Here is a 21,590-nt window from a genome sequence, read left to right as displayed (position 1 = left end):
GATAGATTGCTACTCACCACATAGACGAGGCATTGTGTCACACAGGCAGATTTAAAAGTGTATAATGAATAAGCTACACATGTTCATAAAAATCTATATTTGCATCTACATCTATACTCTGCAAACCACTGTGAAGTTAATGGCAGAGGGTACATCCCATTGTACTAGTAATTATGGTTTCTTTCCTTTTCATTCATGTATGGAGCACAGCAGTAATGATTGTTTGAATGCTCTGTGCATGCTGTAATTATTCTAATCTTGTCCTCTTGATCCCTATGTGAGTGATATGCAGGGGATTGTAGCATGTTCCTAGAGCCATCATTTAAAACCGGTTCCTGGAACTTTGTTAGTAGACTTTCTTAGGACTGTTTACATCTATTTTCAAGAGTGTGCTAGTTCAATTTCTTCAGCATCACTGTAACATTCTCCCATCAGTCAAACAAACCTGTGACCATTCATGCTGCTTTTCTCTGTATATGTTAAATATCACTTGTTAGTCATATTTGGTACAAATACCACACACTTGAGCAGTACTCTAGAATGGGTTGCATGAGTGATTTGTAACCAATCACTTTTGTAGACTGATTGCACTTCCTCAGTATTCTATCAATAAACCAAAGTCTACCACTTGGTTTACCCACAACTGAGCCTATGTGATTGTTCCACCTCATATCTCTGCAAAGGTATTTGTATAAATTGGCAGATCCAACTATAACTCATTGGTTTTTCTGAACATTTAAAGCAAGTTGCCAGTCTTTGCATGACTTTGAAATTTTATCAAGCTCTGACAGAATATTTATGCACCTTCTTTTAGACAGTACTTCATCATAGATAAATGCATCATCTGCAAGAACTCTGAGGTTACTATTTATATTGTCGCCAAGGTCATTAATATATAACATGAACAGTAAGGGTCCCAACACACTTCCCTGGGGCACACTTTAAGTTACTTCTACATCTGATGAAGACTCTCCATCCAAGATAACATGTTATGTCCTCCCTACCAAAAGCCCCAATATAATTGAAAAGATAGTTGCTACTCACCATATAGTGGAGATGCTGAGTTTCAGAAAGCCGCAACAAAAAATAGATCGTAACACAGATAGCTTTCAGCCAACAAGGCCTTTGTCAAAATTAGACAACATACATACATGCACACACACACACACACACACACACACACACACACACAAATGCAAATCACACACACATGGCCACAGTTTCTGGCAGCTGGAGCCAGACTGGTCTGGCTCCAGCTGCCAGAGACTGTGGTCGTGTTTGTGACTGTGTTCGTGTGAGTGTGTGCGTGTATGTATGTTGTCTAATTTTAACAAAGGCCTTGTTGGCTGAAAGCTAATTGTGTTACAGTCTATTTGTTGTGCCTTTCTGTGACTCAACGATTCCTCTGAGCAGCTCTGGTGGGTAGCAACTATCCTTTTCGTTACATTGTTACATTCCATGCTGGATTTTCCATTGTTTGACTCTATCAAAATGTCCTTAATCCAGTAACAAATTTCATTTGATACCCCATATAATCGAACTTTTGACAATAAGTGTAGGTGTGGTACTGAATCAAATGCTTTTTGGAAATCAACAAATACTGCATCTACCTGACTGCCCTGATCCAAAGCTTTCAATGCTTCATGTGAGAAGAGTGCAAGTTGGGATTCATGTGATTGATGTTTTTGGAATCCACGCTGGTTGGCAGGGAGGGGGGTCATTCTGTTCAAGATACCTCATTATGCTTTAGTTTGGAATATATTGTAAGATTCTACAACAAATCAGTGTCAAAGATGTTGAATGATAGTTTTGTGGAACAGTTCTACTACCCCTCTTGTAGACGGGTGTTACCTGTGCTCCCTTCCAACTGTTGTGCATGGTTTTCTGTTTGATGGATGTATGATTGATTGCAGTTAGAAAAGGGGCTAAGACAGCTGCATATTCAATTTAGAATCTGATAGAGAGTCCATCGGGCCCTCGAGCTTTGCTCAGTTTTAATGATTTCATCTGTTCTCAACACCACTGACATTAATACTGATTTCACACAGTTTTTTCACCGGTGTGAGAATTAAATGGCAGCAATTTTCCTGGGGTTTCTTTTGTAAAGGAACATTTGAAAACAGAGTTGAGCATTTCAGCCTTTGCCTTGCTACCCACAATTTCAGTTCCCATCTCATTCGCTTGGGACTGGACACTAACTTTGGTGCCACTAACAGCCTTTACATACAACCAGTATTCTTTTGGTTTTGTGAAAGATCACTTGACAGTATTCTGCTACAATTGCCACTGAAGGCTTCATGCATTGCCCTCTTCACAGCCAAATGTGTTTCATTCAGCATCTCTCTATCAATAGTCCTGTGCTTTGTTTACACTTATTATGCAGTAGTCTCTATTTCTTAAGATGTTTATTTACAGTAACTGTATACTATGGAAGGTCCCTTCCATTGTGAACTTTAAACTTGAGCCTTAGTCCCTCTACATGTTCTGCCCTGTGCTGAAAGTTTCAAGTTCTTCATTGAGATATGACGCATATATCATATAGTGGAGATGTTGAGTCACAGGCAGGCACAGCAAAAAGATGCTGAAGAAGTAAATTTTCAGCCAAAAGGCCATCTTCTGAATAAGACACCATACACACACAGATGGCACAGGCTGTGAAGCAGTCATTGGAATGAAAACTTTGTGTTGGGAAGCGTTCTCTGTGACTGGGTGGTCCAGCTATTTCATGGCCACAGTTTGTCAGTGGCCTTGCATGCAGACAGACAGCTTGTTGTTTGTCATGCCCATGGAGAATGCAGCATCATGGTTGCAGCTTAGCTTGTAGATCACATGACTGGTTCTACAGGTAGCTCTGCCTTTGATGGATTAGCTGACGCTTGTGACCAGACTGGAGTAGGTGCTGGTGAGTGGATGTATGGGACAAGTCTTGCATCTAGGTCCATTACAGGGATACGAATCATGAGCAAGGGATTGGAAGAAGAGGTTGTGTAGGGATGGATAAGGGTATTGTGTAGGTTTATTGGGTGGCAGAATACAACTGTGGGTGGGGTGGGAAGGATACTGGATATCATTTCGCATTTCAGGGCACGACGAGAGGTAGTCAAAACCCTGATGGAGAATGTGGTTCAGTTGCTTCAATCCCGTGTGGTACTGAGTCACAGGGGGACCTACTACTCTCCACAAACCTACTTTCTACTTGTTTTCTTAGGAAGTGCGTAAAGTGAACCACCCAGGATGCCTCTTTGTGACTGTTTACTGTTTCACCACTAAGAGAATCTCTGTTCTTGCAGACCAACACTTTCAGCGTATTACCCACAATCTACCTTTCTACATAAAAGACACCAACCATTTCCTCCACTGACTTTCCACATTTCCTGTTCCTTTGCAAGATGGTGCCCCGCTTGTCACTATTGATGCTACCTCCTTTTACACTAACATCCCAAATACCCATGGCCTTGCAGCTGTTGAACGATACCTTTCCAAATGCCCAACGGATTTCACCCCTACGACCTCCTTTCTGGTCACCATGAACAACTATAACGTCACCCACAATTGCTTCTCCTTTGAAGCATCACCTTCAAAGCCGGGGTATGCAAATGGGCACCAGCACGGCACCATCCTATGCCAACCTTTTCATTGGGCACTCAGACGAATTCTTGCTAACCAACCAGAATATCAAATCCCTCACCTGGTTGAGTTTCGTTGTGACATCTTTGTGATCTTGATCAAGGTTGAGGACATCCTGTCCACACCCCTTCTCCCCCATTCGCTTCACTTGATCCTCCTCAACCCAACAAGCGGCCTTCCTCGATGTTGATCTCCACCTCAAAATGGCCATATCTGTCCATATCAAACCTACTAACTGCCCGCAATACCACCACTTCTACAGCTGCCACCCATTTCATACCAAGAAATCCCTTCAATATAGCCTAGCCACCCGTGGATGTTGCATCTGTAATGATGAGCAGTCCCTCTCCAAATATACCAAGAGCGTCACTGAGGCCTTCACAGACTGTAATTATCCTCCCAATCTTGTGCAGAAATTCAATAAAAACAATACCAGTCGCCGTTATATAAGTTTATTTCTAGGCAACCAGTTTCGACGTTACACTACGTCATCGTCAGACCAAAACTGCTCCAATCCAGTAACCTTCGTGTTACAAATATAGCAGTGCCTTTAACTGGTCTCGTAATAGCTATTATGGGCATACGTGCTCGTTGAACAACAGTCAGTAGTATTACAAGACCAGTTAAAGGCACTGCTATATTTGTAACATGAAGGTTATTGGATTGGAACAGTTTTGGCCTGAAGATGACATAGTGTAACGTCGAAACTGGTTGCCTAGAAATAAACCTATATAACGGCAATTGGTATTGTTTTTATTGAACATCGAACAGCCGTAGTCCCATACTTCACTAGAAGAAGGAGTTACATTCATTGTGCAGAAATAGATCTCTCATGCCTTCTCTCTCCGGTCACCCATCACCTTCCAAAGTCCCACTGTCCAGTAACAGAGGAGCATTCCCCTCATACCTCAGTGTCACCAAGGATTGAATTACAGTCTTCACCAGGATGTTCAACTACCTCTTGTCGTGCCTTGAGATGAGGGATGTGCTACCCAGAGCCCTTCCCACCCCACCCGCAGTAGTATTTTGCCACCTTCATTCGTACTCAAACCCTGCTCCCAACCCCATGCCTCATGGCTCATGTCCTTGTAACAAACCTAGATGCAAGACCTATCCCATACATCCTCTCACCACGGCTTACTCCAGTTCAGTCACAAACACCACCAACACCATTAAAGGCAGAGCTAGCTGCGAAACTAGTCAGGTGATATACAAGCTAAGCTGTGTTCTGCGTTGGCATGACAACAACAAGCTGTGTGTCCACATGAATGGTCATTGACAAATGTGACCAAGAAACAGCTGAACCACCCAGCTGCTGAGCATGTTGTCCAACACATCATTCTTCATTACAATGAAGGCTTCACAGCCTGTGCCATTTTGGTCCCAACACCAGCTTTTCTGAAGTGTCCAGGTGGGAACTCTCCCTGCAATGTATGCTACGTTCCCATAACCCTCCTGGCTTCGGCCTTCGTTAGTCACTGTCCTACACCCACCTATCCTCTTCCCTTTTTCTACTCCATCACTATGCAGCATTCTATTCCACCTATGGATCCACAGTCTTTTAACTTCTCTTTTGCTTCCCTCCTTTTCCGCTGCCCCCTTCCCTCACCCTCTGTTTAATCTCCCACCTGCACCTAGCTGCTCTACCCTTTCTCTAACTTGTGCCTGTAGGCTCCCACAAGCAACACTTTACAATCCTCCACACCTGCTCTACTGTCCCACACACTCCCCACCCCAGCTTGATCCTTACCCCCACTACCCAAATTGTTTCTCCCATCATGCGCTTTTGTTAAGTCCAGCTTAAGGAGCCAGAGACAATGGTCATATCTGAGTGAGTTGTGTTTGAGTGAATATCTCTCTCCTCTGTGTGTGTGTGTGTGTGTGTGTGTGTGTGTGTGCGTGCGCGCATGTGTGCGTGCGCGCATGTGTGCGTGCGCGCATGTGTGCATGCGTGCATTTGTGTGTGAGCATGTGCGAACATGTGTGTGCGTGTGCGCGTGTGTGTTTATTGTCTAATTCAGAAGAAGGCCTTTTGGCTGACAGCTTACTTGTTCAGCAGTGTTTTTGTTGTGCCTCGCTGCAGCTTAACATCTCCACTATAAGATGAGTAGCAAGCTATCCTTTTCATGATATTGTCATTACTCCATTCTGGAATTTCCATTGTTTGAATTTACTGAACGTATATAGTTTTCTGCTTGTTTTAGTTGTCCTTTGTACTTTGGTAATCATTGTTGCCACAACTGTATCATTTATCAGTGGTGAGTTTTGATGTGGATATCCTCAAAGAGATTACGTCTATTTGTTGCCGTTAGATCCAACATATTTCCATCATGAATAGGGTTCCAAACTGTCTGTTCAAGGTAGTTTTCAGAGAAGTCATTTAGTAATGTTTCAAATGATGTCTTATCACACCCACCACTAATGAAACTGTAATTTTGCCAATTGATTGTTGGATGATTTAAGTCTCCACTGATAATTACAGTATGATTGGAGAACTTACGTAAAAGCAAACTGATGTTTGCTCTAAACTTTTCAGTTATATTAGGAGATGAGCTGGCGGTCAATGAAAGGATCCAATTACCATTTATGCCCACCTCTGATACTGAGTCTGACCCAAATTGTCTCACATGCAGCTTCAATTTCTATCTCGGTGGATTTGAATTTCTTGTCTACTGTGACAATTACACCACCTCCATTCCCCATTAGCTAATCCTTTTCATATACACTTAATTATTCCCCCTCACTGGTCACAGTTTCAGGCTTCAACCAGCTTTCTGTACCTAGTATTATGTGAGCTTCACTACTTTTCAGGAGCACTTCTAACTCTGGCACTTCGTTGTGATACTTTGGCAATTAAAAATTACGATTTTAATACTCTTACTTGTGGGAAGCATTTCTTTTGATCTTACACTGATACTTCTGAGTTTCCTACAGCTATCATTATCTGAATTGGATGGAGAATTGCGTAATGCAAAAAACCCTTATGTGCACATTCAGATATCTGGATAGCAGCCTCTAATGCAGGGCTTAACAACTGGCCAGTTTTGAGCACGAGTACTCGCGTCTGCTCAGGCACGTGCTCATGAGCAGGTGCAAGGTCGCAGAGTAGGGAGGGAGGGGAGGGAGGGGAAATGCGCGCGCACGTTTGAATGTGATCTCGCGTTCTTAGCAGATTTAACTAGCCATCTGAATGCTTTGAACATTTTACTACAAGGTAAAGATCTGATAATTACTCATTTCATAGATCGAATACAAGCTTTTAAAATGAAATTGACACTTTGGGTGAGTAAGCTGGAAACAGGAAATCTAGCTCATTTTCCTAAATTATCATCCATGCAAGATGTTCACAAAGACTGTGAACGTTATTAAAATAGTTTACTTGCCATTAAGGAAGAATTTGATCAACGCTTTCAAGATCCGACAGCACTAGACAGTGATTTTGATCTGTTCTCCTCTCCATATTCAGCGAATATTGAAGAGATTCGTCCTGAGCTGGAACAAGAAATTATTGACCTGAAGTGTGACAGAGAATACAGAGACAAATTTCAGAACAAGAAAAAAATTTGGAATTCTACAGACACTTCCCTCAGGATAGATTTCCTCGTTTGCACAAACTGGCGGCTACAATAATATCAATGTTCGGTTTCACGTATGTTTGTGAACAACTGTTCTCTGCAATGAAATGTAACAAGACGCGCCTGAGAAACGCATTGCCTGATCGAAATTTAAACTGCACGCTGCGCCTACAATGCACAATAACAATTACTCCGAACGCAGACGCAATTGTAAAGGGCAAAAAGTACAAGATAACCGAGAATCCCACACTTCAATGACACCTTTTATTGTGTGAAAGTTCACAAATTAATACGAATGCAGAGGTATACACTAAGCTAATAAAATTATGTGGCACATGTACATTCTCCTTTATTTGTCTCATTTGTCGCAGTAATAATTCGTGAGTGATATCCCTGCAGGTGGCCGCGGATTTACATTGACTGACGGCAGCTGTTGTGTGCCCCATGTGACTCTCCCCACTCTCCCCACTCTCCGCTCTGGTCCGGTAGTGGGGGTAGCGTGCTCGCGCTGCTCCGTGCTCGCTCCTTGCTGCTCACAGCTTGCTCCGCGAGCACGTATGTTGTGAAGCCCTGCTCTAATGTATAGTACACATGTGACCTGTTTAGGGGCACCCTACAGTTCTCAACATTGTTCTGCATGGCCTGGAAGTCGCATGTTATCTTCCCACAGAACTTCTGACGTCTCTGGTTCAGTCCTTCCATTGGACTCAGAACCAAGGAAGCATGATCAATTCTGGGACAATGCTGCAAACTGTGAACTTCATTGAAATTCCATGTGCAAGGCAGGTCTTCACAACTGTCTCTTCCTGTTGCGGGAATGATCCAAGCTTAACTCCAGATCCCAGACAACAGGCATCATTTGTTCCAACATTTGCTACAATCTACGGTTGTTTGCACCCTGTTCCCTCAATAGCTGCTGGACTAGCCTTTTCAACATGTTGAACATTGCCTCCAAGGATACACACTGAATACACATGGTGTCCTTTCCTGTGCCTTGCTGCCATTTCCATAAGGGTGGCATTATTTGCTTTACATTTGAACTGCTGATGATTAATAGACCCCTACCTTTTTGTGTTTGCCTCCTCTTGACTTCGGACAAATCAGGTTACCCCAAATAAGTGAAGTAAGTCGCATTGGCTCAGTTTCAGTGAAAGACAACACCTCAAACCTGTTGGTTGTGGGGATTAATACAACACCATGAGTCCTCCCGGATACGTATCCACTCTGTACAGGATGCCTGTATCTACCATTGAAACACCACTTCCAATGAAGTGGGTGAATAATGACAGATCCCGTACTTTCTGCAGAGGAGACAGGGTCCACAGGAGAGAATAGTACTTGTGGTACCTTTGGTACTGGTACCACAGGTCCATGACTGTCGGGAGCTCTTCCAAACACTGATTCACTGCAACTACCAATCATTTGGCATTAGTAAGGGAGATTTCCAGCTGGTTATGAACATCAACCAACTCATTCTGTTTTCAAGAACAGCATTCACAGTGTGGTTGCCTTTCGGCTGGTGCAATGTATTACCAGACAGTGAACAAATTACTTTAAACTAAGCCTGCTGATTATCTTTTATATCTCTGGAGCTAAAACAAATGCTAATTCTCCATAAGAATTGAAGCATATACACAAAACAAGATTTCTGTTAAAGTAGCAGAAAAACCTCTGGTAAAAATTACTTATTTCCTAAAGCTTTTCGAGGTTAGTTGTAGTTATTAGCAATCTTTAAAATGCAGTTAATTTATGATAAATGTGGATAAGACAGTATGATAGAGTTCTGCTACTGTAACTAAATCAAAAATGCCAATTTACTACAAATTAGATTTTGCACAGGGAAACAGTAACCTCCGAAAATTCTCAAAAATGCACATTTAGTGTTGCATTGATATACAATGAAATTTGGGGTGATCTATTCTTTGGCAGTAACTGTGAATCACAAATGCTGATCTGCTATGGAATAAGTTATCCAGAAACACTTGTAGTGGTAACTTCCAAAACTAAAGCTTTTTAAGCATTCAAAGATTCTCAGAAATAACCTATTCTCATGTAATTGTATAATGAAATTAGAGAATGATTATTTGAATGAGGATTGGCCTACTGTTCTCAAAAATTTTAAAAGACAATGAATAAGTTTCAGCCTGCAATTGACAATAACAGTAGGTGTTTATTGTGGCATTTACAAATTTTCAAAATTGCACAATATATCACGATACAAACGGGTATGGATACATTCATTGAAAGATTATGCAGAAGCGATACGAACGGTAAAAAATGTGAATCTAGAATTCCAAATTGGCACACGAATCTTGCACATGCAATCTCACAGAAGGAAAAATTCCAAAATCAGCTTTTACATACAAATAAACATGCAAATTGCATGGATTTTTTATTTAGCTGTTTCTGTGCCAATTTCTACAGTGGCATGCTGAAGAAAAACACTGCAACTTGAGTTTATTTCAGTCAAAATCTGGAAAAACTTGCAACACCAACAAACCACATCTTCTGCCTGTTGCAGCTAAATAAAGCATTACACCACTAAAAGAGAGAAAGAAACATGATGTAGTGGGAAAGAAGACAGCAGAGAGAGACCACATGGAAAAGATGGGCAAACAAGAAGTAAAAGACAAAAATAAAATGATATTGGCAGTTCAGTAGAGTGATTACATATATAAAACAGCAAACTGATTTATTTATTTGGTATGCAAACTGAAGCTAGGGAAAGATGTGTATGAGTGAGCAGTAAGGGAAATTTGGGGAAGAAATTTGGATAACGAGTTCATTAATGCTAAATGAAATATGACACTATTATTAATGTAATAAATACGTGAGAAATGTTAAAATCCTGACCTTCTGGATTTGTTATTACCTCCTTAAGAAGGGGAAAAGGTCAGAAATGCTGAAGGGAGAAGGGGATAGTAGGCACAGGTCACCCATAATTCGTGACCAAAATAGACAGGAATTGTTGAAACCGGGAAATCTTTTATTCTTTCCACAAAGTTGACAATAAAATGTTAAATATACAGTAATTTCTTTTTATAAAGATAGGGCATTTGTGACGACAAAAAAATTAAAGTATTTGTTTCTGTGCCAATTTCTACAGTGGCATGCAGAAGAAAAACACTGCAACTTGAGTTTATTTCAGTCAAAATCTGCGAATTGGTATGGGTGGAGGTTATACTTAACAGCCGAACTAAGTTAATAATTGGCTCCTTCTGCCGCCCCCCAGACTCCGATGATATAGTTGCTGAACAGTTCAGAGAAAATTTGAGTCTCGTAACAAATAAATACCCCACTCATACGGTTATAGTTGGTGGGGACTTCAACCTTCCCTCGATATGTTGGCAAAAATACTTGTTCAAAACTGGTGGTAGGCAGAAAGCATCTTCCGAGATTGTCCTAAATGCTTTCTCCGAAAATTATTTTGAGCAGTTAGTCCACGAACCCACATGAATTGTAACTGATTGCGAAAACACACTTGACCTCTTAGCCACAAACAATCCAGAGCTAATAGAGAGCATCATGACTGATACAGGGATTAGTGATCACAAGGTCGTTGTAGCTAGGCTCAATACCGTTTCTTCCAAATCCACCAGAAACAAACGCAAAATAATTTTATTTAAAAAAGCGGATAAAGTGTCACTAGAAGCCTTCCTAAGAGACAATCTCCATTTCTTCCGAACTGACTATGCAAATGTAGACGAGATGTTTCTCAAATTCAAAGATATAGTAGCAACAGCAATTGCGAGATTCATATCTCATAAATTGGTAAGAGATTGAACTGATCCCCCATGGTACACAAAACAGGTCCGAACGCTGTTGTAGAGGCAACGGAAAAAGCATGCGAAGTTCAGAAGAACGCGAAATCCCGAAGATTGGCTAAAATTTACAGACGCGCGAAATTTGGCACGGACTTCAATGCGAGATGCCTTTAATAGGTTCCACAATGTAACATTGTCTCGAAATTTGGTAGAAAATGCGAAGAAATTCTGGTCGTATGTAAAGTACACAAGCGGCAAGACGCAGTCAATACCTTCGCTGCACAGTGCCGATGGTACTGTTACCGACGACTGTGCCGCTAAAGCGGAGTTATTGAACGCAGTTTTCCGAAATTCCTTCACCAAGGAAGATGAATGGAATATTCCAGAATTTGAAACAGGAACAGCTGCTAGCATGAGTTTCTTAGAAGTAGATACCTTAGGGGTTGCGAAGCAACTCAAATCGCTTGATACGGGCAAGTCTTCAGGTCCAGATTGTATACCGATTAGGTTCCTTCAGATTACGCTGATACAATAGCTCCCTCCTTAGCAATCATATACAACCGCTCGCTCACCGATAGATCTGTACCTACAGATTGGAAAATTGCGCAGCTCGCACCAGTGTTTAAGAAGGGTAGTAGGAGTAAACCATCTAACTACAGACCTATATCATTGATGTCGGTTTGCAGTAGGGTTTTGGAGCATATACTGTATTCAAACGTTATGAATCACCTCGAAGGGAATGATCTATTGATACGTAATCAGCATGGTTTCAGAAAACATCGTTCTTGTGCAACGCAGCTAGCTCTTTATTCGCACGAAGTAATGGCCGCTATCGTCAGGGGATCTCAAGTTGATTCCGTATTTCTAGATTTCCGGAAAGCTTTTGACACCGTTCCTCACAAGCGACTTCTAATCAAGCTGCAGGCCTATGGGGTATCGTCTCAGTTGTGCGACTGGATTCGTGATTTCCTGTCAGGAAGGTCGCAGTTCGTAGTAATAGACAGCAAATCATCGAGTAAAACTGAAGTGATATCAGGTGTTCCCCAGGGAAGCGTCCTGGGACCTCTGCTGTTCCTGATCTATATAAATGACCTGGGTGACAATCTGAGCAGTTCTCTTAGGTTGTTCGCAGATGATGCTGTAATTTACCGTCTAGTAAGGTCATCCGAAGACCAGTATCAGTTGCAAAACAATTTAGAAAAGATTGCTGTATGGTGTGGCAGGTGGCAGTTGACGCTAAATAACGAAAAGTATGGGGTGATCCACATGAGTTCCAAAAGAAATCCGTTGGAATTTGATTACTCGATAAATAGTACAATTCTCAAGGCTGTCAATTCAACTAAGTACCTGGGTGTAAAAATTACGAACAACTTCAGTTGGAAAGACCACATAGATAATATTGTGGGGAAGGCGAGCCAAAGGTTGCGTTTCATTGGCAGGACACTTATAAGATGCAACAAGTCCACTAAAGAGACAGCTTACACTACACTCGTTCGTCCTCTGTTAGAATATTGCTGCGCAGTGTGGGATCCTTACCAGGTGGGATTGACGGAGGACATCGAAAGGGTGCAAAAAAGGCCAGCTCGTTTTGTATTATCACATAGTAGGGGAGAGAGTGTGGCAGATATGATATGCGAGTTGGGACGGAAGTCATTAAAGCAAAGACGTTTTTCGTCGCAGCGAGATCTATTTATGAACTTTCAGTCACCAGCTTTCTCTTCTGAATGCAAAAATATTTTGTTGAGCCCAACCTACATAGGTAGGAATGATCATCAAAATAAAATAAGAGAAATCAGAGCTTGAACAGAAAGGTTTAGGTGTTCGTTTTTCCCGCGCGCTGTTCGGGAGTGGGATGGTAGGGAGATAGTATGATTGTGGTTCAATGAACCCTCTGCCAAGCACTGAAATGTGAATTGCAGAGTAATCGTGTAGATGTAGATGCAACAGTAAAGAACTTTTAAACCTAAAGAGCTGATAAATGAAAATAGACATCAAAATGCTGCACACACTTTGTGTCAAAATGACACTGGCTATAATATATAAAAATATAAATAATAGTACAGTGCAATTAGCCCAAAAAAATGGCCTAAGCTCAACATCCAAAGTAAAAGTTACTCTCCAACTCCAAATTGTTGTACACAGTACACATATTGTTTGGTAAAAAGTTACACCATTTTAAGCATCAGGTTTTTGGGGGGGAGAAGTTTGTAAATTAGTAGTTTTTATCAGTTTTTCTTAAATATTTCAAAAACTATGCGGTTTAGCATGAAAAGTGTCATATACAAAAATAATCTACATTAAATTGCGAACAAAAATGATCCTGTGCATGATCTTGCTAAACTGAACTGTTCCAGAGTTACGGAGGGCGTAAAAATAGAAATTTTTCACATTTTTTAGATTTTTGGAAAAATGAAATTATACAGAAATAACTAAACAGTTTTATTAAAAAATAATATTGTGCCGTTGTATTGTAGCCCAAGAGAGGATAAGAGGCACCACAGAGGGTTAGAAGCATAAAAATACTGGGAATGAGAATTGGTTTAGTACAAGTGCAGCCGCCAGTACAAAGCCATGCGTATGGGACCAGTTGACCACCTGCACCCTGCACCCGCCACCCACCCCTCCCCCTCACACACTCTCTCATCTACTGTCTTTACCCTCAGTCATATTGGGAGACCCATTGAATGCGTTTGTGAGTGTTATTTCTAGTAAAGTTCTGCTGACATATTTTTTATTGTTTGCCTCTAGAATACTATGCGATAATCACTTGCAAATGTGAGAATTATGGGGGAGTGTGTGTTGAAACCTTGTAAGAACACGGGTGGTGAACCAATTACTCTGACTAGAAAGGCAGTGATCAAAATAATTCAGTGCAGTGAAACTCTTAAAGATGGTGTTAAAGACAAGTTCCTGCAGAATGACCCACTTCAAGTATATGGTAAGTGTCGACAGGTGTGTGTATATTACATTCAAAACCACCTCAACAAGAAAAGGAACTTCCAGCAAAGATTTCCCGTGAATCATTTAGTTTTTAATTCTAATGTTTTCTTTGTGGTCACAACTACCGGTATGTAGTATCTCTAAATGCAAGAACCCAGCTCAAGAAAATTTGAGTTTAGTACAGAAACTTGAATTAGTGGAAAGCATCTGAATGGAAGCAAATAACATGCATGATAAGGGGGGGGGGGGGGGGGAGATAAGGTAAGTGTGAGGCTCTCTCAGGTCATAGACCTCGTCAGTTCTGATGGGTGATACCACTGACATTGTTACTGGACATTTCAGAAGCCAGGATCAGTGCCTGAAAAAGGAGCAGTAACAACCAAAGGTGGGTCAAGTGCTGATGCCAAAAGAGAAGATGCTTTTGAAAATCTGTCGGATTATTTGGAGGAAAATGATGAATGGCAGTACGCTTTTGAAGAATTACAAAATATTTTCTGTCAATTGAGTCCTGATGTCAAGCCATATACTGGTATACATTTGAAAAGGAAACTTACCCTGCGCTATGGAAATAGCTTCAATTTTACAGTTTTACCAGGGAAAAGAAGTGTGATACGTCTTTCTGGACAACTACTAATATTTTATCGGACGCAACTGGCATAGAAATCGGAACTCTGATAATGAAGCTCAGGAGGAACTGAGAGTGATCAAAGTTGCAGCATCTGTTATTCGACATGCGATCAAGTCCAAAAGCTATGACTATTCTCAGTTTCCAATAATTGAAGAAATTTGTAAACCAGGAGCTGAACATGTATCTGAAGTGCTCAATGCCTTGATAACTGAAATCGTACAGCCTACTTCTGAAAGACAAACACCTGAGAAAATTCAAAGTATGAAATAAATCACTGAAAGGAAAAAAACTTCAGTATGTCACAGTATAATAAATGCTGCATATCCAAGATCATTTTTGTCCCCTGTCTTACTTGGAAAGTGTGTTTCACTGCACATAAAATTTGGTTCAAAGGCCTTGATCAATATCCTGTGCAATTTGGATGTTTGTGTACCTTACAAGGAAGTTTTAAAATATGAGAGCTCCATCACTTCCCAAGAGAACACAAGAAATGAGAATAGACACATGTAATTTGTTTTTGATAATGCAGACTACAATATCCACACTGTGGATTGCCATTACACGTTTCATGTCATGGGTGGAATTGCTTGCATAACACCTAAAACCGCTCGTCAGGTAGTGGATAATGTACCTCAAAAGAATTTTACTGCACATGCTCTTGCAAAACGAGGCCTGTTTGATTTGCAAGCTTACAGAGCCCCAAGTACATATGAATATTCCAAAATAGTTGCTACAAAAATGGCTTCCCTGAAAATAAAACCACTGTCATATGAACATGGCGAAATGCTTAATTTATTTTGGTTGAGTGCTACCTGGTTGGAAGGCACAGAAGACTCTATAGCTGGTTGGACTGGCTGCATGGAAATGCTGTATGCGATGAGAGAGTTCCAGACTTCTGCTGTAGTCCTTCTTCCATTTGTCAACTTGGCTCCTTCAAATCCATCAACAACTTATATGGCTCTTCTTCAAGCTGCCACAAAAGGGACCAGCCTTTCTACACTAAAGCTCGTGAAGTAGTAGCAGCAATACCTGGTGACAGCCTATTGAAGTCATTCTTCATTCGGCTAGGAGGCTTTCATTTGTTAATGTCCTTTTTGTCAGCAATTCAATTCATCATGGCAAGAAGTGGCTTGGAGGAGTTGTACAGTACTGTCTATGCTAAAAACAGTGTTCAACAAGTAATGAATGGGAAAGCTTACTTCAGGATCGTTTCTGCCCTCTTCCTAGTCAAAGAGGTACTCATTAGAGTATTTTTGAAACCTAATGAGGCATTAGTGTGGATAAAGATTAGCTGAAATTTTATTCAACTTTCAAGCATGGTAATGCATCTTCTGAAGAGATTATGCAGTCAGCTGCAGTGAAGAGCTTTATAGAAATTTTGGAAAACCAACTTCAATGTTTGAAAGAATCAGGACAAACACAAAAATTGTGGATTCACTTCATAGAAATAATTGACCTTTTTTGAATGTTTATTAGAGCAGAGAGGGATGGGGACTTTTTCCTTCACCTTCACTGTGTCCATCAAATGCTCTCCCATTTTCTTTGTGTCCAGTCACTTAAACTATGCTAAATCTGCACGTTTACCTACAAGACTCGCTGGAACTTCTCAACTCAATGGGCCCAGAAAACAGTTTGTTCTTTACTTGTTATTTCACTATTCAATGTTCTGAAAAGTTTTGGTCTGGAGTGACATGACCATTGAACAGGGTTTTACGAGACCCTTGAGTAGCAATGGTGGATTGACCAGAGGCAGAGCAATAACAATGACAACCATTGCAACTTGGATCAACTCGGTGCCTGCTTGTTCTTGGGTGTGTGAAGCAATGGGAGAACTTGCAGGTGTGTGCAGTGTCTCTTCAAAGCAGCATGTGGAGCTACGAGAGGCAAAGCAGAAAAGAAATTGCAAAGACTTGCAAAGTTTTATTTCTTGGCTTGAGGAACACAATCTGTTTTCTAAAACACCTGAACTCTCGTCCTTATCAACAGGGGTTTGTAGCAGATGAAAACGTGAACTGTGATAAAGCGTTTGAAGTTGGAACACTAGCCTTGAAAGAGATTAAGAATAAAACATTCAATAAGATGCACTTGAAAAGAAAGTTAGCCTCTATAACCAAGTCTATGACAATTAACAACACTATATGTGTGAACCCTAACACTCTCTTACATTGGATGGTGTGCACAGTAAGGAGTGATGAGAGACTTGAAGAAATATTTCAGTTTGAATTATGTGCTTCAGTACACAGATTACATAATTACTCATTATGGGCCAGCATCTGTTGTTTTTGATGGATACAAGCAAGGAAACATAAAAGAAACACTTATACAGATCATGTTCTACCACTAACATTGAAGTGAAAGTAGAGGACTCACTCCATGTAAACATCAATATCAAGCCAGTGGATTTCTACCTAATGCTGAGAACTAAATGGGGCTTATTTCTCTCCATACAGTCCACTTGCAAACAGGTGGTTTCACAGTTGGTCAAGCATTGGGTGAGCTGACTTATTAATAGTTTTAAGAACGACTGATGAAGCTAAGAAAGGAGTTGAAGCTTGTGTAATTGGTGATGACACAGACTTTCTAGTATTGTTGACTGTCCACACATCATCAGAGAACAAATTGAAAATCGTGGTACCAAAGAAAGACAATCAGCAGGAAAAAGTTTACACTGTTTGTGACGTTCAGCAAGGCATTGGCAATATGAAAGGTGTACTCTTAGCAATATACATGTTCACAGGATGTGACACTGTATCAGCTATCTACAAGAAGGGGAAAATTACACTGTGTAGGAAAGTGCAAGCCAACAATGCTCTTTTTACAAAACTTCCAGTTTCCAATGACCCCAAAGCTGACCCTAGTGCAGTGGCTGATGCTAAAAAGCATTTCCTTCCTGCGATGTTCGGAGCCAAGAACCCTGAAGATCTAGATTGTTTTTGCTAACAGTGTTACTTGCAGGCTATTGCAAAGTAGCCTATACATTCATTGTTCAAGTTGGCTGTGAATGTTATAATGAAACAGCTTTACAGGATATAGGATAACTAGAATATTATGTTCACAACAAGATAAAAAAGTAAAAAGAAATTATATTCTGTACTAACCACCATGTACATGCTATATTTTGGACATATTTTCATAACATTTAAATTATATGGAATGGAGGATGGGGTCATACAGCTAATGCAAGTTTGGATTTAGATATTTATCGAAAGAATAAAAATGTATGTCACATTAACATTTCTTTTATTTTTGTCCTCATGGTCTGATAAGTAGTGGTAGCTTTTTGAAGTGTATGCTGTACATATCTCTCAAAACATCTTCAATTTTACTCAGTCTTTGGCCCACCAGGTGAATGTTTGCTGTGATTCATGTCTCATGGTTGAGGATTTCTCCATTTGTTGCAAACAGGTAAAGCTTTTATGTTGACAAAAGCAATTGTTTCTAGGAGATAAACATATGGGAAAGACTATATAAGTATATTAAGTTCTTTGAAAATAGGTTATGTGACTGACTTCTCTAACATTCTCTTTATTATTTTTATTATTCTTTGCGTAAGGGAATTTTTTTCTGTGAGTAGCTCTCCAGTAAGGGATGGCATACAGTATTGTTGAGTGTACAAGTCCATGATATGCAGTTTTTAATGTTTATATCACATGATTGGCTGAGGATTCTGATGCACAGCAGAGACTGCCCAACTTTTAAAAGTGTTTCTCTCTGTGCTGGTCCCACTGAAGTGAGTTGTCAATTCTCACAGTTAAAAACTTTGTGTCTGCTGCTTGTTGTATTTGTTTTCCATCAATTTAGACTGGATGGTTTGTAGATGGGTAGAAAAGTACATGAGCTGTCTTGTTTGCGTTTAGCAACAATTTATTGTTGTGGAATTAGAAAAGGAGACTTTAAGTTGTCTCATAAATTCTGTACTTAAATTGCAAGGCTGGTCACATTGCAAGAACAAATTTGTTACATTTGCAAATAAGATGGGAGAGGTATTTGGGAGATTTCATGGAAGATGAGAGGGCTCAATACTGAGTCTTGTGACATTCTGCAGCTTATCAGATTTTTGTCAGAATATTCTTTTATTGTTTTTATAAGATTGTACTTGTAATTTCTACTGTTTGCTTTCAATTTGTGAGGTAAGATTTAAACCACTGATTTGCTGTACCTCTGATGCCTTCTGATTGCAGCTTCTGAAGCAACTGGGGTAGGTTAACGAGATCAGAAGCTTTGCATAGAACAATGAAAAGTTCAGAGGAAAATTGCATTTGATTTAAGTATTTAATAATTGGGTCAGTGAAAGGGAAAAGTGTGTAATTAACAAATTTTTTTTATTCAAACTGGTGTTTGATCAGTGTTCTGTTTTATCAAGAAATGCTGTTACTTGATTGTATATGAGATTCTCTGTTATCTTAGATATAGCTTGGAGTGTGGAAATAGTATGATGATTGTTTCCATCATGGATGTCCCCCTTCTTGAAGACTCAAATTCCCTTTGAGGTCTCTAGTACTTCTGGGAAACATCGTCTGCTTATTGAGCTATTTATTATATTACATAGGGCTATGGCATTTTCTACAGAAATATTCTTTAATAACTAACCTGGGATACAATTAACTCCACAGAACTGTGATGTGATTTTGTGGGTCTTGTGGTTTTTAATACCTTGTGTTCACTTATGGGGGTCAGGAAAATTCACTTACGGAGTCTGGAAAATTTACATGCCTGATTTTGGAAAGCACGATTCTTCCATGCTATAGTGATTACAAACACTAGATTATCAGCACTCTTTAAAAATGCAGGTTCACTCATCTGTTTTTCATCTTAAAGTTTTATTTTATGTAGCTGAAGGTATTCATGTGAGTCCTGTTGATCTTTGGTACCTGCAGTACTGATGACAACTTCCTAAAGTACTTTACTCATATTTTCTGTGTTTATGGTAACTGGTGGTTTGAGATCTTCTTTGCATTTGTTATGATTTTGTTGAGGGTTTTTTTAAAATCCTTTTTCTGGAGTCTTTGGGATTTTAAGTCACTATTTGTTTTACTTCATGTGTAAAGTTGTTTCGCAGTTGCACGAGAGGTGATTTTTCCCTTGGTGATTCATTCTGTGTGCCCATTGCTTCCGTGGCATTCCTTTATCCCTTTTTTGAGAGGAAATGCAATGTTAAAATAGTGACACAGTTGCTGACAAATATTTTTGTTTTCCTCCCAGGGTCTTCCTCATGCCAAACATTTCCCCAGGTCTTGTGCTTCCGCCAGTACTGGAACATTAAATTGTTGGTATCTTTGATGTATGTTATCTAGTGATCTTTGTTGATGAGAGTTTGTTTACACCTGTTTGTTTAAACTAGAATAAGAGACCCTCACGATCAGAAAGACCAATGGGCAAGTTTTGTAAACTGAGTGTTTGTGTCGAGATAGAGTTTATGAATGTGGCACCAACTGAACTGCGGTGTGTGGATATTACTCTTGTGGCATCTTGGCTGTGTTTGACATAAAGAATGTACTCAGTGGATTATTTGAGTTTGGTAATTCATGTGACTCAATGACAAAGTTGCTATTAAAATCACCTTACAATATATGCTAATTATTTTTTCTTTGGTTATATAGAGGTTCATAACTTCCTCCGATTTATCCTGGAATACTGACATATTACACCCTCAAGGTGGTCACAAGTCTTGTGTGTACACATGTGATGAGAATGGAATACTTCTTCTTCTCCTGTGCTGCAATCTTACTCTCCGACTACGTATTTCCTCAGACTTATCCTGTAGGATAGAGTCCCAGTCGACAACTTTGCTTGTTCCTAGGGCATTATTCCTAATTTTTCCCATTTTGTTTCTTTGTTTTATACCACTTTTAATAGTGAGGTTCCGGGTGTTCAGTGAAGTTGTTGCTTCCATTTTCTGCACAATATTTTGGTGAGTGACTCAGCAGAAAACAGAAACAACAACTTGGCTGAACACCCATAAGCTCAATATTAATCAATCACACTGAGAAAACGTGACAGATCAGTGGCAGTTTTGCTTACTCCTCTGTGCGTGATGCCAGTTTGCTGCCAATGGATTTGCACAACAAAGAGAGAGACATTTATACAGTCTGAGTGCAAACTTATTGCCCATGTGCTGCTGTGCATGTGGAGAGTGGAGAAACAGCTCACTACATTGAAGGAGTGGGGGGGGGGGGGGGGAGGGGAGTATTTTCACGTATGGATCAGTGCTGCAGTGCTGATGCCACTCTCTCTCTCTCTCTCTCTCTCTCTCTCTCTCTCTCTCTCTCTCACACACACACACACACACACACACACACACTACTTACTCCATATTGTCTATGTCTGTGCTACACGTTTGTGGTATGTGAAATGGCATGGGAATTACTGAATACTTGGAAAATGTGCCGATTTCAACCATGGTAGCAGGGTGCCATTCATATCAGCACACTGCCTCATGAAAGTTAACATCAGGGTCGCTATAGTTTTTTCTTTATGCACCAGGAACGCTGCTGTCACATCACACGACAAGATATCCTACGAGCTTCAGTTTATTTGTGAATCAGTCCTGTGGGTTATCCAAGGTTGCCAATGCCTGAGTCAGAAGATATCTTCACAATATCCAACAAAGATAAGTTTTTCGATTTGTCTTCTAACTGCCCATTTTTTTCTTTTAATACATGTACAAAAGCTTGACACCAAAGACTGGTAAATGACTGAGGAGTTACATTTTCAACAGGTTTTGTTGGAGACTGGTTCTTTAAAAATCATTGTGTTAATGGCTTCATCCTGAATTTGTTTGCTTCTTCCTACATGTGTCAACATCAGTTTTGCATTTTCAGTGATCATCTGATTCAGGAGTTCGCAACCCCAATTTCTTTTGGTGTGTAAATAATTATTGTCTCATGTTGAATCCAATTCGCCTTTAAGAATGACTTCATATACTCTGATTGACGAACTCTTTTCCCTTATGTTTGAAGTATTTTAATGTTTCAACCAGTTTCATTTCCTGCTCCTGCTTTGAACTCAGTGAAAATATTGTAGACTTATTGTGTATCCTGTACTATGCAACCGAAT

At 40.1% G+C, this 21,590-nt stretch overlaps 1 protein-coding gene across 2 annotated transcripts in view; it reads left to right on the top strand.

Moving 5' to 3' along the window:
• LOC126199053 (F-box/WD repeat-containing protein 2-like) overlaps nucleotides 1-21,590 on the top strand; it is a 128,080-nt gene that overhangs the window by 81,612 nt on the left and 24,878 nt on the right. The window lies entirely within an intron of this gene.

The sequence above is a fragment of the Schistocerca nitens genome, chromosome 8, assembly GCF_023898315.1.
Source record: "Schistocerca nitens isolate TAMUIC-IGC-003100 chromosome 8, iqSchNite1.1, whole genome shotgun sequence".
NCBI classification, from domain to species: domain Eukaryota; kingdom Metazoa; phylum Arthropoda; class Insecta; order Orthoptera; family Acrididae; genus Schistocerca; species Schistocerca nitens.
This window is presented reverse-complemented; position numbering and strand designations above follow the sequence as displayed.